Source organism: Lactuca saligna, chromosome 9, assembly GCF_052625555.1.
Source record: "Lactuca saligna cultivar CGN05327 chromosome 9, ASM5262555v1, whole genome shotgun sequence".
NCBI classification, from domain to species: domain Eukaryota; kingdom Viridiplantae; phylum Streptophyta; class Magnoliopsida; order Asterales; family Asteraceae; genus Lactuca; species Lactuca saligna.
This window is the reverse complement of record NC_136425.1, coordinates 78,686,801-78,703,696: the sequence shown is the minus strand read 5'-3', so window position 1 is coordinate 78,703,696 and position 16,896 is coordinate 78,686,801.

Sequence of the window (16,896 nt, the reverse complement as noted above, 5' to 3'; positions counted from 1 at the left end):
CGGAACTGCCCAAAATACCAGCAGGATGTGAAGGATGGGAAAGTCAAACCCAACCATGCATGTATTTACACTATCATTTCTAATAACTCACCCCATTCTAAATCTTGGGTCCTTGATACCGGTTGTGGTATTCATATTTGTTGTGACTTGCAGGGACTAAGAAGAAGTGAGGATGTGGAGCAAGGAAGAATAAACTTGATCATGGGGAATAGGAAAGCTTCACCTATCACCAAGATAGGAGTTTATACTTTATTGCTAAGTAGTGGGTTTAGTTTAGATTTGAATAAATGTTGTTACTCGCCAGGAATGGCAACAAATATTATTTCCTTTCATGCTTTGTACAAACAAGGGTTTACCTTTTTCGTTTAATAATGAAGTTGGTTCTATTGATGCTTTCTTTAATAATGTTCTTTATTTTAAAGCATTACCTTGTGATGGTGTGTATGAAGCTGTGTTTGTTGTAGATAACTTAGGAAATAATGTTTTGTGTATTGATTCTACTAATAATAATAACTTGGATAAAGCATCATTATGGCATTGTCGTCTTGGACATATAAGCAAGAAACGCATAGGCCAACTCCAAAAGGATGGAGTCTTGGAGTCGTTTGACCTAAAGTCAGATGATAGTTGCGAATCATGCTTACTTGGAAAAATGACAAAGTCACCCTTCACAGGCTCATGTGAAAGGGGTGAAGGTTTGTTGGAACTTATTCACACAGATATGTGTGGACCATTCAAACATGCCACAAGGGATGCTAATCGTTATTATTTGACTTTTACTAATGATTACCGTAGATATGGATATGTCTACACAATCAAGCATAAGTCAGAGACTTTCGAGAGGTTTAAGGAATTTAAACAGGAAGTCGAGAATCAATTGGACAGGAACATTAAGATGCTTCGATCCGATCGAGGTGGTGAGTATCTTAGTTCAGATTTCCTCAACTATCTAAGGGAATGTGGGATTGTCTCACAATTGACACCTCCCAAGACACCGCAGTTGAATGGTGTGGCTGAGAGGCATAATCGAACCTTGTTAGACATGGTTCGTTCCATGATGAGTCGAGTTTCGCTACCAATCTCATTCTGGGGGTATGCCTTAGAGACTGCCGCCCATATTCTTAATCTAGTCCCTATAAAGAAAGTTGCCAAAACTCCTCACGAGATGTGGACTGGTAAAGTACCTAAACTAGACCACATCAAGATTTGGGGTCGCGAGGCTTTCGTGAGACGCGAGACTCATGATAAGCTCGAACCTCGAAGCGAGAGGTGTATTTTCATCGGCTACCCACAACAATCCTTTGGTTACCTCTTCTACAGACCTAGTGACAATGTGGTCTTTGTAGCAAGAAGATGAGTCTTTCGAGAAAGAAAGTTTATAAGCCAAGGAGACAGTGGGAGGAAAATTGATCTTGAAGAAATTCAAGAGTCAAGTGGTGAAGGAACTTCAAACTCTAGCCCTCAACTTGAGGAGGAAACTTCTGTTGAGCCAATTGACGAATCTGTACCTCTGAGGCGTTCCACGAGAGTTAGGAGTGCACCTGAGCATTACTATGGATTCCATATTACTGCAGAAGGTGAGACACTTATTAGTGATGGGACACTAGTAAGTCAAGATGACCCTAACAGCTACGAGGAAGCCATGGCAGGCCCCGAGTCTGCTAAATGGAAAGAGGCTATGGATAGCAAGATACAATCCATGTATGACAATCAAGTTTGGAACTTGGTTGAAAATGTACCAGGTCGTAAGACGGTGGGGTGCAAATGGATCTTCAAGAAGAAGACCGACATGGATGGTAATGTACACACTTATAAGGCTAGACTGGTTGCAAAGGGGTTCTCACAAATTCCTGGAGTGGATTATGATGAGACCTTTTCTCCGGTAGCCAAGATTAAGTCTATTAGGGTTATGTTAGCCATAGCCGCATTTCATGACTATGAAATTTGGCAAATGGATGTCAAAACCGCTTTCCTTAATTGAAAATTGGCTGAAGATGTTTACATGAGTCAGCCAGAAGGTTTTGGCAGCAGCAAGTACCCTACTAGAGTGTGTAAGCTTGAGAAATCCATCTATGGATTAAAGCAAGCACCTCGCAGATGGAATCTTTGCTTTGATGAAAAGGTCAAGGAATTTGGCTTTTCTAGGAGTGAAGATGAATCTTGTGTGTATGTCAAGGCTAGTGGGAGTATAGTTAGCTTTTTGGTATTATATGTGGATGACATACTACTCATAGGAAACGACATTCCAACCCTGCAGGAAGTAAAGTCCTGGCTTGGGAAGTGTTTCGCTATGAAGGACCTTGGTGAAGCTGCCTATATTTTAGGGATAAGGATCTTGAGAGATCGGAGTAAAAGACTAATTGGACTTAGTCAGAGTACCTACTTGGATAAGGTGCTGAAATGATTCACCATGCAGGACTCCAAGAAAGGAGAGTTGCCCATCCAGAGCAACGCCAAATTGAGTAAGACACAAAGCCCTAGCACTGAGGCTGAGATAGCAGAAATGAGTCGAATACCTTATGCTTCGGCTGTAGGATCGATCATGTATGCTATGACGTGTACTCGACCTGATGTAGCTTTTACCCTGATCATGGTTAGCAGGTTTCAGGGGAACCCTGGCAAGGCACACTGGACTGCGGTAAAGAATATTCTCAAGTACCTACGAAGGACTAAGGGCTGGGTCCTTACCCTCGGTGGGAGTGATGACTTTAGAGTTGTAAGGTATAGTGATGCTAGCTTCCATACTGATAGGGATAATTTCCGCTCTCAGTCAGGCTGGGTCTTTACCCTAAATGGAGGAGCAATTTCTTGGAAGAGTTCCAAGCAAGAGACAGTGGCAGATTCTACTTGTGAATCAGAGTATATTGTAGCTAGCGAGGCGGCAAAAGAGGCAATATGGCTGAAGAACTTCATTGGAGACCTTGGAGTTGTACCAGCTATTAAAGAGCCAATGGAAATTTTCTGTGATAGTGAAAGTGTTGTTGCCTTAGCCAAGGAACCAAGGGATCACGGGAGATCCAGACACATCAACAGAAAATACCATTTCATCAGACATCGGATCGAAGAAGGACACCTCGTAGCAAAGAGGGTATCATCAAATTAAAATCCGGCAGATCCCCTCACGAAAGGACTGACTCGGGTTAAGCATCTCCAGCATGCTCGGAGCATAGGGCTGAAGGATGATATTAGATTTAGTAGTTAGATAACCTCAAAATTTGTAAAGTGTAATTGACATTTGATGATGAATAAAAAATGTTTTATTTATGAGTAAAGTGTTGCTATCTCTTGTCGATCGTTTACTATATTTCTTTTTGCATGTTTTGACTTCCAGAATAATTTTTGTTTGGTATAACATATTATTCAAACCTCCACAGTCAGTCATATGTCGGAAGTAGGTATGAATCAAGACTGTCATGTTTGGTTGTAGAGGTATTGGACAAGGCTACAGTAATTATGAGTGCTCATAAGTTCTGAGCATTGGACTCAACCCACGCTCACTGGAATCACTTCATGGAATTCTATCTCGAGTGATCGTGAGACGGTAATATCGTATAAGTCTTCAAACCTAGAGATATGATTTGTTACTTACAAGTTGGTTATGCATTGATTGTACGAAAACGCATTGGTAACTCGATGTTATAAATCGTGCTCTTGTGTGTAATTCAATGAGTGGTAGAACAAACATATGAGTCGAAGTTTATCTGTTCCTTCTTGGATTAGAAGCTGATATCTGGGCCCCTCGATGATTTTGTTTTGACCCATGTACCGGGCCCGGTCAGAACTATGTTGATGTGTTCAATTAAGTTCTTTGTCAAACAAATCAGAAATCGGGAAACAAACTGTTGGACAATAAGTAAGACATTGTTCCATGTATTTGTCCAACTGATATCTAAGAACAGAGGATTATATGATAGCTTATCTCAAATGGCGTACCATCATCTTCTCAGTTCCGAGAAACCTTCAAAAGAGCTACGATTGCCGATCGGTTCCTGAAGTCATACTTGCAGTAATAGTTATTAGACTTATCCAAGTGGGAGACTGTTGGATAAGGTGTCTAAGTCCATAACTATTTCTGGTATGTACTTGACCCGACCCGGCATGGTCCATTTGGGTTGCATGGCACCATGCAATTGGATAGACTAAATGAGAGAAATAAGACTTGGAGATTATTAATATATTATAAGTTCTAATATATTAATAATATTATTTGATTAGTTTGATCAATAATTAATTTAGAATTAATTAAGTGATCAAAAGAGAACTAATTAAATATATGGGTTGATTATGTAAATCATTCATATCTTGTATAGTGGGCTAAGAGGCTCCATGGATTATCAAGTTGGGTTCTACCCATAGGATGCTCCATGGGAGTTACAAACCCATGGGTCATGGAAATGAAGAGTCATGACACATTAGGGTTTACATGGTGTAACCCTAGATATGTCAACACTATATAAGGATCTCATTCTCCACCAAAATCGGCGACACTAAGGAAACAAGAGGGCTAGGCCGATTTTAAGAAGTGTGCATTCTCTCATAAGTCTTTCCAAGAGCATTTGGTGTTGTGTGAATCATTTGAGGCATCACACTTGGGGTGCTAGGCTCATAAGGTTTCAATGAACATAAGCAACAACAAGGTAAGTTATTCTATCTATCATTCAAGTTAAAATTGTTCCCCATGTATGCTAGTTAGGAATATAGCCTTGGAATTCAACTTTGCATGATAATTAGACAAACATAGATCCAAGGTTATTAGGGTTGCATGTACACATAGGAAGTGTTAGAATGCTCAAAACCCATCACATACTTATACTATTGTTAGATCAATGATTCAGTTCATTCATGAGTCAATACTTATTACTATGAGAACATATACAACTATACTAGAAAGAGAACATATACAACTATACTGTAAAGAGAACATATACAACTATACTAGAAAGCGAACATATACAACTATACTAGAAGGAGAACATGTACACCTATACTAGAAGGAGAACATATACAACTATGCTAGAAAGAGAGCATATGCAACTATACTAGAAGGAGGACATATATAACGATACTAGTACGAGTAACATTACATTACATATACATGAATACATTAACCATTGTGATCCGTATCAAAGCATGACTTCAATGTCATGGCTCGTGTTGTAGCCAGAGTCTCCTGAAAGGAGAGCGTGAGTTTGTGTATAGATCTATACTGGATTGACTATCCTACACCTTGCTGCTAGCTACAACCGGACCTGCAGGTTTGCGGGTGCCAAACGTCATTTCATCTTACGACCTACATTTCTCGTTGTTTATCCAGTCGATAATGTGGTACAATTAATCACATGATACCTTAATATAAATCCGGTTTAAGGTAGTTAGTACAACAGTAGTTCCTATAATACAACACTACAGTACTACATTAATTTACCCTTTACATATTTAGTGATCTTTTCACTTAAACATTAATGTACAAACTATATTTTGATAATGATAGTTACACTGGGGAAAATTACACACTTTTACAGTAAACGAACATACAAAACAGTTACACCTTGGTAGAAGGCTACTTTTAATAAAAAATATAGGTTTTTTTTTCTAGGAGATTCAAACATTTACAAACACTTACAAACGTTTACAAACTCATACTTATAACTACGTTCAAACATTTTGATACAACCACCGACACCAAAATACTTATGAACTCTCCAGCTTAATGCTGATAAACTCTTTCAAAATAACTTGTATTCTCAAGTCATCACTAGACAGGTACCGAGACCAACTTTTGAGAAGATGGAGCGCATTCAAGACTCATTTTATTATTTTAATTTACATTTTTGGTGTCTATAACTGTACGAAACACGCTTGTATTAAAATTATATATTTAATGCAATAGATGATGTTGTTTGCTTGTTTACTGTTATACTGTGTTGTGATACTATACATGACGTCCTCCTCCCCAGAACGTTTCCGTCGTTCTTGGTTTTGGGGTGTGATAGAATGGTATCAGAGCATTGTTCATAGTGAATTGAGTATATCAACCCATAAAAGATATACTAAGTATAAATACATTAGGATTAAAATACTCTGACCAAGAGTTTATACTGATAAATAATAAAATATTTAATTAAGTATACAAGTTTGCATTCATACTAAAATCAGTGTCACTAGGACAGTACAAAAGAATTACGATTGTTAAACAACACAGGTGGACTTAGAGACATATAGTCAAAACTGGGAAGATATATCCTGATCAACTATATTATCCGAGGGTTGACTAGCATGTGCCTAAGTGTAGTTGTGTGGTTGCAACAAGTCTAAAATCTTACCAATAATACTACAATGAGAACACTAGAACGTAACATTAAACTTAAAATACTATAGTAGTATTTTGTACTACTACAAGCTATTTATACACTAGATTCTTATACCTCTCTTCTCGCGTAGATTTAAATGGCTGGATTCCATCATGACGACCCATACTTTCCATCCAACAGAAATGTTGGATAGCTTGAGGCAGAGTCCGATGATGAACATCAAATTCCTTTGGATGATCATCAAGCAGAAGGCTTTTCTGATGGATCTGACTCTGAGCCTGAAGTCAACAACCTACCGCTAGTAGGTCAAGCCCCAAACAACAACCCCCGACTAGTTTTCCCAGGTCCTACACCCTTGTGGGCAACCAACTTGAATCGGTGGAGCGATGAACAGGGTCAACCCTTACCTTAGTTTGGGGACCGAAGATTTTACAACCTCAGCGAAGGTGGCTCTACGGATCGAGCTCTACCCGTCATCATCCACAGAATAGCCCGTAATGATGAACAAGGTCGAGCAGCCATCGACTGAGTCATGGAGATTGATGCCTATTCCGGTGTCAACACAGTCCGCATCCATCGACTTGAGGAAGAAATGGAACGGACCAGGAGAACCAATGAGACCCTGCAGCAATAGTTGGTTTCCTCTCAAGTTGAAGTCATAGAAATTCAAGCCCGTTAAAGGGCTCATGAACGACACCTTCAAGAGGTGGTCCGTCAAGTGGGAGACCTCAGGGTTCTCCCGAGGAATTCCCATCGCCGTTAGAAGATGTCTAGTACATCTTTATCTTTTGGGTTAAGGATTAGCCTTTAGTATCTGTGCTCAAAGTAGCACTTGTCTGTAAAATATTCCTAACTTTCAGTACTCTAACTAGTAATCTAGGAACTGTCAAACTTTCCGTATAGTATGATGTAAGACCTACTGTTAGGTTGATTTTCCTTGAACTCATTACATCTGTAATACCAGTATTATTGACAACTACCTGCTTTGTAGGAAAAATACATACACTTATGTTTTCCTGCTAATCTTCCTTGTTATGATCTCAAACACTCATTCAACTGTTAGGCTATGGTTAGTTAGTCCATGTGTCACTCCCACCTCTTTTACAATTTATTCTTACCATTGCGTTTATCTTTATAAACTTATAGCTGAAAGATGCCTCCTCGCAAATCTCCCAGGAATAATCCTGCACCTCCACCACCTCCTCCTCTGGTCATCGATACTGCATCCATGAATGTTGTCGTAGCTGCAGCAGTGGCAATTGCCATGGCTCAGTATCACTCTACTAATGCCAGCAGAGGTGGAACCCATGTTGACTCTATTCCTTTTGAAATCCCTGTGCGCTCGAGAGAGTGCTCCTACAAGGATTTCACCAACTACAAGCCAAAGTCCTTCCAGGGCACCGGCAGAGTCATTTCCCTTTCGCAATGGTTCGAGAAGACTGAATCAGTCTTCGAAATCTATTCATGCCCTGCTGTGAGCAAAGTCAAATATGCCGCATGCACCTTTGAAGGAAAATCCCTGACGTGGTGGAACGGCCACGTTAAAGCGCTAACTCTCATGGTGGCGAATGACATGGGATGGGAAACCATGAAAGACCTCATGATTGAGGAATATTGCCCGAGGGGCGAAATCCAGAAATTGGAGCAGGAGTTGTGGAGCCTAACCATGAAGGGCTCCAACATAGTCGCATATACTGTCAGATTCAGCGAACTGGTGGCCCTCTGCCCCAATATGGTTCCCACGGAGGGGGAAAAGATCGAAAGGTACATATGGGGGCTAGTGCATCCGTATCAGGGGAATGTCCTATCATCAAACCCCGCTGCCTTCAATAGTGCCAAGCGACTGGCACATCGACTCATTGACCATGGAGTCAAAACCCCTGCAACAACAACAACCCTAGCCATCTCGGAACCTTCCAAACCTGCTGACACTAAGCGGAAGTTCTGGGAGGAGAAGAAGAAACAGCAAGCTGCCAAAAAGTAGCAAATTATGGCAGTGCATGCCGCAATAACCCTTGCTACTGCTCCGGTGGGACAGTATGCTGGAAATTTGCCTAAGTGCGGAAAATGCAATTACCACAACAATGGTACCTGCCGTGAAAAGCAGTGCGCTAACTGCAATAGGAAAGGACACACAGTCCATTTCTATAAATCTCTAGCGAGGCCGATCACCCAAGTCCCCGGCTCTGGCGTGAGCCAGACTTTTTATGGTTGTGGCAAGGCACTATAAGAGGGATTACCCCCAAATCAAAGAATGCTGGTGGAGCAAGGAGGGTACTAGCAATCGGCCATGGGGAAACAGTTGCGAACCCGACAGTGGTGACTGGTACGTTCCTCCTCGATAAATCCTATGCATGCATTTTGTTCGATAGTGGAGCAGAGCGAAGCTTCGTGAACCATAAATTTGCTCGCATGCTTAAACAACAACCACACGCACTTAAGGAACTATTCACAGTAAAAATGGCTAATGGAAAAACAAAAAGTACAAATAGCATATACTTAGGATGTACCCTAACTCTAGATAACCATTCATTTCAAATCGACCTTATGCCGGTCTCGATTAAAAGCTTCTATGTTATCATCAGCATGGATTGGTTGAGTCTTCATCGCGCCGACATCATGTGCTACGAGAAAGCAGTCCGTCTAAACCTCCCGTCTAACGAAACCCTTATCGTCTACGGCGACAAACCCGGTGTGACTCTTCGTATTATATCAAGTATTCAAGCACAAAAGTATCTACGTAAAGAATACCATGCATTGCTTGCTCACGTCGTCGATACGAGCCTCGAAACGAAAGAACTAAAGAACATACCAATAGTGAGCGACTTTCCCGAAATCTTCCTAGAAGAGCTACCAGGATTACCTCCGCAACGACAGGTGGAGTTCAGAATCGAATTAGTCCCAGGAGCTACCCCAGTAGCCAAGTCGCCCTACCGATTAGCACCAGCAGAGATGCAACAACTATCTGGTCAATTTAACAAACTGCTCAGCAAGGGCTTTATAAGACCAAGTTTCTCGGCTTGCGGAGCACCGGTGTTGTTCGTTAAGAAGAAAGACGGATCATTCCGTATGTGTATCGACTACAAAGAACACAACAAACTAACGGTCAATAATCGTTACCCTCTGCCTCGCATAGACGATATATTTGACCAACTGCAAAGGGCGAACTACTTTTCAAAAATTGATCTAAGATCCGGATATCACCAGTTACGAGTGCTAGAGGGGGATGTCCCTAAGACAGCCTTCCGAACTCGTTACGGACACTACGAGTTCGTGGTGATGCCGTTCGGATTGACCAATACACCCGCAGTTTTCATAGATCTAATGAATAGAGTATGCCGACCTTACTTAGATCAGTTCGTCATTGTCTTCATAGATGACATCCTGATCTACTCCTGCGGTAAGGAAGAGCATGGCGATCACCTGCGACAGATTCTAGGAACTTTAAGAATGGAAAAGGTCTATGCGAAGTTCTCTAAATGCGAATTTTGGATCCGAAGAGTCGAATTCTTAGGACACGTGGTAAGCGAAGAAGGAATCCACGTGGACCCATCCAAAATTAAGGCCATTGAGAACTGGTCAGCACCGAAGATGCCTACAGAAATTCGTCAATTTCTAGGTCTCGTTGGCTACTACCGCAGGTTCATACAGAACTTCTCCCGAATTGCGAAACCTCTTACAACACTGACCCAGAAAGGCGTGGCCTTTGACTGGGAAGAGAAACAGGAAAGAGCGTTCCAAATGCTCAAACGAGCCTTGTGCACCGCACCAGTACTATCCCTCCCCGAAGGGATAGAAGACTTTGTAGTCTATTGCGATGCATCGAACCAAGGGCTCGGGTGTGTTCTGATGCAACGAGGTAAAGTCATCGCCTATGCCTCAAGACAGCTGAAGACACATGAGGTCAACTACACGACCCACGATCTCGAACTAGGAGCAGTTGTATTTGCTCTGAAGATCTGGAGACATTACTTGTACGGAACGAAAAGCACTATCTTTAATGACCACAAGAGTTTACAGCACATATTCGATCAGAAGGAGCTTAACATGAGGCAACGACGGTGGGTCGAGCTACTCAGTGACTACGAATGCGAAATCCGTTATCATCCGGGTAAAGCCAATGTAGTAGCTGACGCCCTATGTCGGAAAGAATATTCTGGTCGAAGAGTCAAATCTTTAACTATAACTATCCATTCACACTTGTCCACTTAAATTAAGGCTGCACAACTCGACGCCTTGAAACCTGAAAACGTGGCAGGTGAATCCCTGAGAGGAATGGATATGAACTTAGAGGTTAAGGGTGGCGGATCTTATTATCTCATGGACCGGATCTGGACACCGAAACACGGTGGTTTCCAAGACTTGGTCATGACCAAGGCACACAACACTCGGTATTCCGTCCACCCAGGTTCAGATAAGATGTATCTGGATCTCAAAAAGCTATACTTGTGGCCTAATAGGAAAGCAGAGATTGCTACCTTCGTAAGTAAATGCCTTACTTGCGCAAAGGTTAAGGTCGAGTACCAAAAGCCCTTCGGCTTACTACGACAACCAAAGATTCCAAAATGGAAGTGGGAGCGGATCACTATGGATTTCATAACCAAGTTTCCCAAGACAACGGGTGGACTTGATACCATATGGGTCATCGTCGATAGATTGACCAAGTCTGCACACTTCCTGCCTATCAAAGAAACTGACAAGATGGAGAAACTTACAAGAACTTACATTAGGGAGATTGTAAAACTACATGGTGTTCCCTTATCTATTATCTCATACAGAGATAGTAGATTTACTTCAAGGTTTTGGCAGTCGTTACAAAGTTCCCTAGGAACTAGGCTGGACATGAGTACGGCCTACCATCCACAAACAGACGGGCAAAGTGAGAGGACCATCCAAACATTGGAAGATATGTTGAGAACCTGTGTGATTGACTTTGGAAAGGCATGGGATATGTTGGATAAGGTGTCTAAGTCCATAACTTATTTGGTACATACTTGACCCGACCCGACATGGTCCATTTGGGTTGCATTTCATCTAAACGATTTATGGATAATTTTATGAGAATTGTATACTTACGATTTATTAATATATTATAAGTTATAATATATTAATATGAAGTCATGTTATTTAATTAGTTTTAGCCTTAAATTAATTGTGAATTAATTTAGAGATTAAAAAGAAGACTGATTAAATTATGGGCTATTATATTTTATATAGTGTGGGCTAATACTCATTTGTTAATGGGCTAAGCTAATATGGAAGTCCATGGATGATCCATGGAGCTTTTAACCCATGGATCCTTGGAAAGGAAAAGACATGGGTTATTAGGGTTTCACCCTAACCATGCACACTATATAAAGAAGCATATGATGCAAGAAATATGGCTCTAAGAGTAGACTCTAGTTGTGTGAGACTTAGTGGTGGCAGATTCCACAAGAAAGTATACTACTCTCTCAAAGTTTTCCAAACATTTGTGGTGATTTGTGATTCCATTTGAGGCATTCACACTATTGGTGCTTGGCTCTCAAACTCCAAACAATCAACCATCATCAAAAGGTATGTATTTCTACGAGTAGTTTTATGATTCATAATCCTTATGCTATGCTAGTTAGGAAGAAACCTTAGAAGTTATTATTTGCATGTATTTTAGAAGAAAACATAGATCCAAGGTTTATTAGGGTTGCATGCACACTTAGGAAGTGTTAGATTGCTCAAAGCCCAACAGTGGTATCAGAGCCTAGGCTTGTTTTCTTGAATACTTGATGTAGATTGCTGAAAATCGAAGTTTATGTGTTGTCTGCACAGCAGACTCGCCGAGTCCATGAAGGGACTCAATGAGTCCATGAAGGGACTCAACGAGTCCAAGAAAAAATTCATCCAACTCGGCGAGTTGGTTCATGCACTCGACGAGTTGGACCCCCAGACAGCATATCTTCGAGTTTTGGTGCTGGAATTGGTCTAGAATCATTACCTTAAACTGTTTTGGACTCATAAAACCTGCTTTTGATGTGGTAATGATGATGGTGGACCAATTTCAAAGTTATAATCAAAATTTCAAGTTTATATGTGTTCATATGATTCTTGAAATTGTTGATGTGGATGTTCATGTTCATATGAGTTTTGTTAGATCATAGGAATTATTTGCAAATTGTTTGTTAGTTAATTCTTGATCTTAATGTGTTTTAATGGAATTCATAATTTGTCCTCAAGTTATGTAATTCCAAAAGTTTTTTCTTTTAAATGTTTTTTTTAAGAAGTCATAAGTTACACTTTTGAAGATTTTTTCTAATAAATGCTTTTATGGACTTCATAACTTGTCCTCAAGTTATGGATTTCCAAGAGACTCTTCATTAAAAAATTTTAAACACTTAATTAAAACTCATAAGTTATGAATATCCAAAAGTTTATGAATTGTTCAAAACTTGCCGTCAAGTTTTGGAATTTGTAAAGTCTCACACAAACTTTAATTCCAAATCCTAGAGTTTTAAAAGTTAAAATTCAACACTTATACTATTTATAACATTAATGGTTAATTATTATATACATGTATAAGAATAAGTTGTTTTACCGTTAGTAGGCCTCATTCATGAAGCCGGTCTATAAGGTGGGTATAAGGTTGTAGCCTATAAAATGGCAACTTAATGGGTGTCCACTCTCACCCACCGCTTGCTTGATCGGTGGAGGGTCGTTAGCCGAACAGGTAGGACAATGACTTTAAATTCTCATTAAAAGTATGATGAATATTATAAAGTAACTAAATGTTTTATTTAATTCCCAATCTTAGTTACTTTAGGGAAAATGTGAATTTGGTGCTAGCCCATGGAATTCACACTTTGTACCTTACCAAGTCGTTGGTGGAGCGTGTGTGGTTAACCGACACACTAACTTGGACTAGTAAGGATCACGAAGGGTGACTTAATGTTTGTCATAGATCAATGGAGTGTGTGTGGTTAACTGGCACATTGATTAGGTGATAATATTAAGGGTACCAAGTGAATTGGTATGGTTATTCACACCTTGTTTTGTGATCCTCGGCATCCCAGTCACAAAATTTGAGAGGGCACACTCAAGATTGAAACATGCCATTGAAAAGTTCAATGAATCCCAAAAGATCTAGGAATTTCAAATCCAATTAAAACCTAATAAATTATTTCGTTTTCATGGTGGAAATTGGTGAATCGTCATTCACCTACCTTCAAATATTTTATAGCTTGGATTACGGAATCCCTCTTCCAAGTTATAAAATATTGTGTTGGGTCCTAGCCTTAATATTTTATATTGGGTGTTATATTAAGGACTTTGAATCAACTAACTTGATTTTCTACCATTATAGATGTCTGGTTCAGACAACCATGATCTTCCCAAATCTCTTGAAGATGGTGTCCCTCAACATCATGCTTCACTTCCTCCACCTCCTCCATTTATTCTCCCAAACCCACAAGTTTAAGGTCACTCAAGCCCTGTTGGCAAGAAAGATCTATATGTGATCACATCTTGGTGATAAAGTCACATATTGACAAGCCGGGAGAGTTGGGTGTCAAAGTCTCGTGAAAGTTGGATGTTCAATCACTTTCTTAGTAACATAGTGAGTCTCTTTGGGACTACTATGAGACAAACTATGACACGAGCCTTAATGATCTTATCTATTTGCTCAGTGCTGCAGATTCAGCAATGATTCGGAACACTAGTAAAGAAAATTTTATTAGAAGATCAACTTCCCAAACCTTAAATGGACATTGGAAATGGTAGCATTGGATATCTAGAAAAGCATTTCTCTTCCCAATGGAAAGGGATCGGCCATAGTCAACTCAGTTGACCAAATGGTAAAGAGAAAGGCTAAGTCTGAGATAGTCTCATGTGCCATTACCAAAGGGTCTATATGCTTTATTGCCAAAGGGAGGGACACTAATTGCGAAGCTTCCATATTTACCTAAAAGATCATAAGATTGATCAAGTCAAAAAGTTTGACTCTACTTCAGTTAAAGTCCACTGACTAACTCTATTATGTTCCTATTTGGAGATTCTTATTACATAATGTGAATGGGTCACATGCTGATGTTTTAAGAATCAAAGAAAAGATAGGAAGCTTAAAGTAAGTATATGTTGATTCTGATTGTGAAGGTGGGTTTCGATCGCATGGTTCGGCAATCAGAATTTTGAGCTGTTGCTTAAGAGTTATAATATATTGCTTATGAATAAATAACAACAAGGTTTTCATGTGGATTGTAAGGATAAGTTTTTCCGCAAAGTTTTAAAATAAAAGAAAAAAGGGTTTTAATTTTATTTATTTTAAAATATCCTTACAATGGCATATGTGGAAAATTGTTGCTTATATATTTCTAGTAATAGCAATATTGGAAAGTGGATTTGATTCTTTCATTTGTGGTAGTGTCTAAATTTACCAAATGAAGAAAGTTTTTCATCACCCAAGTTTCAATTGGACAGAAACTTGGAATCATACAAGTTGTATTGTATGATGAATGAGAATTTTCATCTTTGAAAAATAAGACTAATTCTTTGATCACATGTATATGTGAGTCAATTGAAGGACTAAGGAATTAGGTACACTGGGTGTGCGCTGGTCAAGGTCCACCACAAAGATTGATTTGCCATGATTTACTAAAGATTAGTAAATATGATTATACTTATGAGGTTAAGTATAATTTTGTAACATTGGAAAGGTTACAATGTATGACAAAACAAATGAAAAGAATAAAATTAGGCAGAAAGATAAAAGTTTCTCAAATATGAAAGGATGGGAGAGTACTTTAGTATCACATTTCATGATCATCCTAATGATTATGAAACCATATCACAAATTCATACTCTAAGGACGTCTTAGTGCATTGTTATGGCTAAGAAGAGAGGTCATGAATTGTTGCATTGGTTAAAATCAAGAAGATGAGTCATACTTCATTTCAAAACAATTCTTAGAGTCATACTCCAAGATTGTAACATTGAGTGACATAAAGTAAGGTTTAAAACACTTATCAAATGTAGTGTAAAATGTTTCTACTCTTGTACATTTGAGATTGGTAAGTTGTGATGTCTTGGATGAGACAAAGACCAACTAAGACCAATTGTGTGAAGTGTTAGGTAGTGTTTGTTTTTTGTCTGCAGATCTGCGAGATGTCTTCTGTCTGCGCCGCGCAGACCACGCGCAGACATTAGTCTTCGCAGACTGTTTGTTTTTTTGAAGACTGCAGACCTAAAAATTTCTGCGCGCCCTCTTCTTGGCACAGATGTGGACCAGAGTCTTCTAACATCTTCAGACATCTTCTAGCTTAAAAAAACATATATATCTTTATTTTTTTTAAGTTTTTTTTTAATTTATATTTTTTCCAACTTTATTAATGATAAACAATATGAAAAAAAAAATTACAAAACTTAAAAAAAAAAAACATTTGACAATACAAACATGATATTTTAAACAAATTTATAAATAAAAATTTATTATAATAATAGTCGTTGAAGTGGTTTATATAAATATGAAAAAAAAAATCATAATATATTCTTATATTTTTTTGCCAAAATTTTGTAAAACTTTATTTAATAAAGTATCATCAATTTCTCGAGAAAATATTTATCGTACATTTTTAATAGATTTATTTGAAAAAATCGAAGTTTATTTCCATCTATTTATGTATCAAATTCTTTGATCACTAATTATAATGTTTAGTTATAACTTTACAATCAAAGTTGTTGGTTTTTATCAAATATGTATATGAATTAATACCATTTTTTTTTATTTTTTATATAATAATACATAAAAGTTGATCTAGATTCGTTATATATTTATAAGAAAGTTGTAAAAATATATAAAAAATTCGCTTTGAAGTTTTAAAAAATCAGTTTATTTAGATTTCAGTTTATTTTAATAGCCCGCAGATGTTAAAAAAAACAAACAGTCTTCTTTTTTTAGACTGCAGACGTTTGGTCCACCTCTTCTACTGCAGAGGTCTACAGATGTGGTCCACAGACTGCAGACATTTTGCCTCAGAAAAAACAAACAGCACCTTAGTCTTGATAAAAATCCACACTATCCCTTGAATATTTGTTTTGTCAAGGAATGGTTCTTGATTGGGGAAACTTATATGTCAAGGGGACAGTGGGAGCCTTAAAGATCCTGAAAGAGTTTCAAGATTTAATCAAGAGTAAAACCTGTAATGTATCACTAGCACACGACTGAAGGTTTGCAACCTATTGTGTTGACATAATTCTTATTTCTGTACCTACTTCAAATAAATTGAATTTGCATGTGAGTTATCAGAGTTCAACTTGGAAGCATTGGTGGGCCTTGTGCTACCAAGGTGACAAGAAACTAAGATTGAACAAGTTTAATCCATGTAAGGCTGGATTTGTCGCTAACCTTATCTTGTGATTATGGTTTTGACAAATTCACATGGATAGGAGCTCATACACTATAAAATCTAAGTATCATAAGGTTTCTCTCCGATTCATGAAAATGATGGTGAGGAAACGCTTTCACTAAGTAGATTTTACGTAGATATCAATTGTGTTATTTGCATTTTCAAAAGTCGTTAGTGGAGCGCGTGTGGTTCACCGGCACATTAACATGGACTTG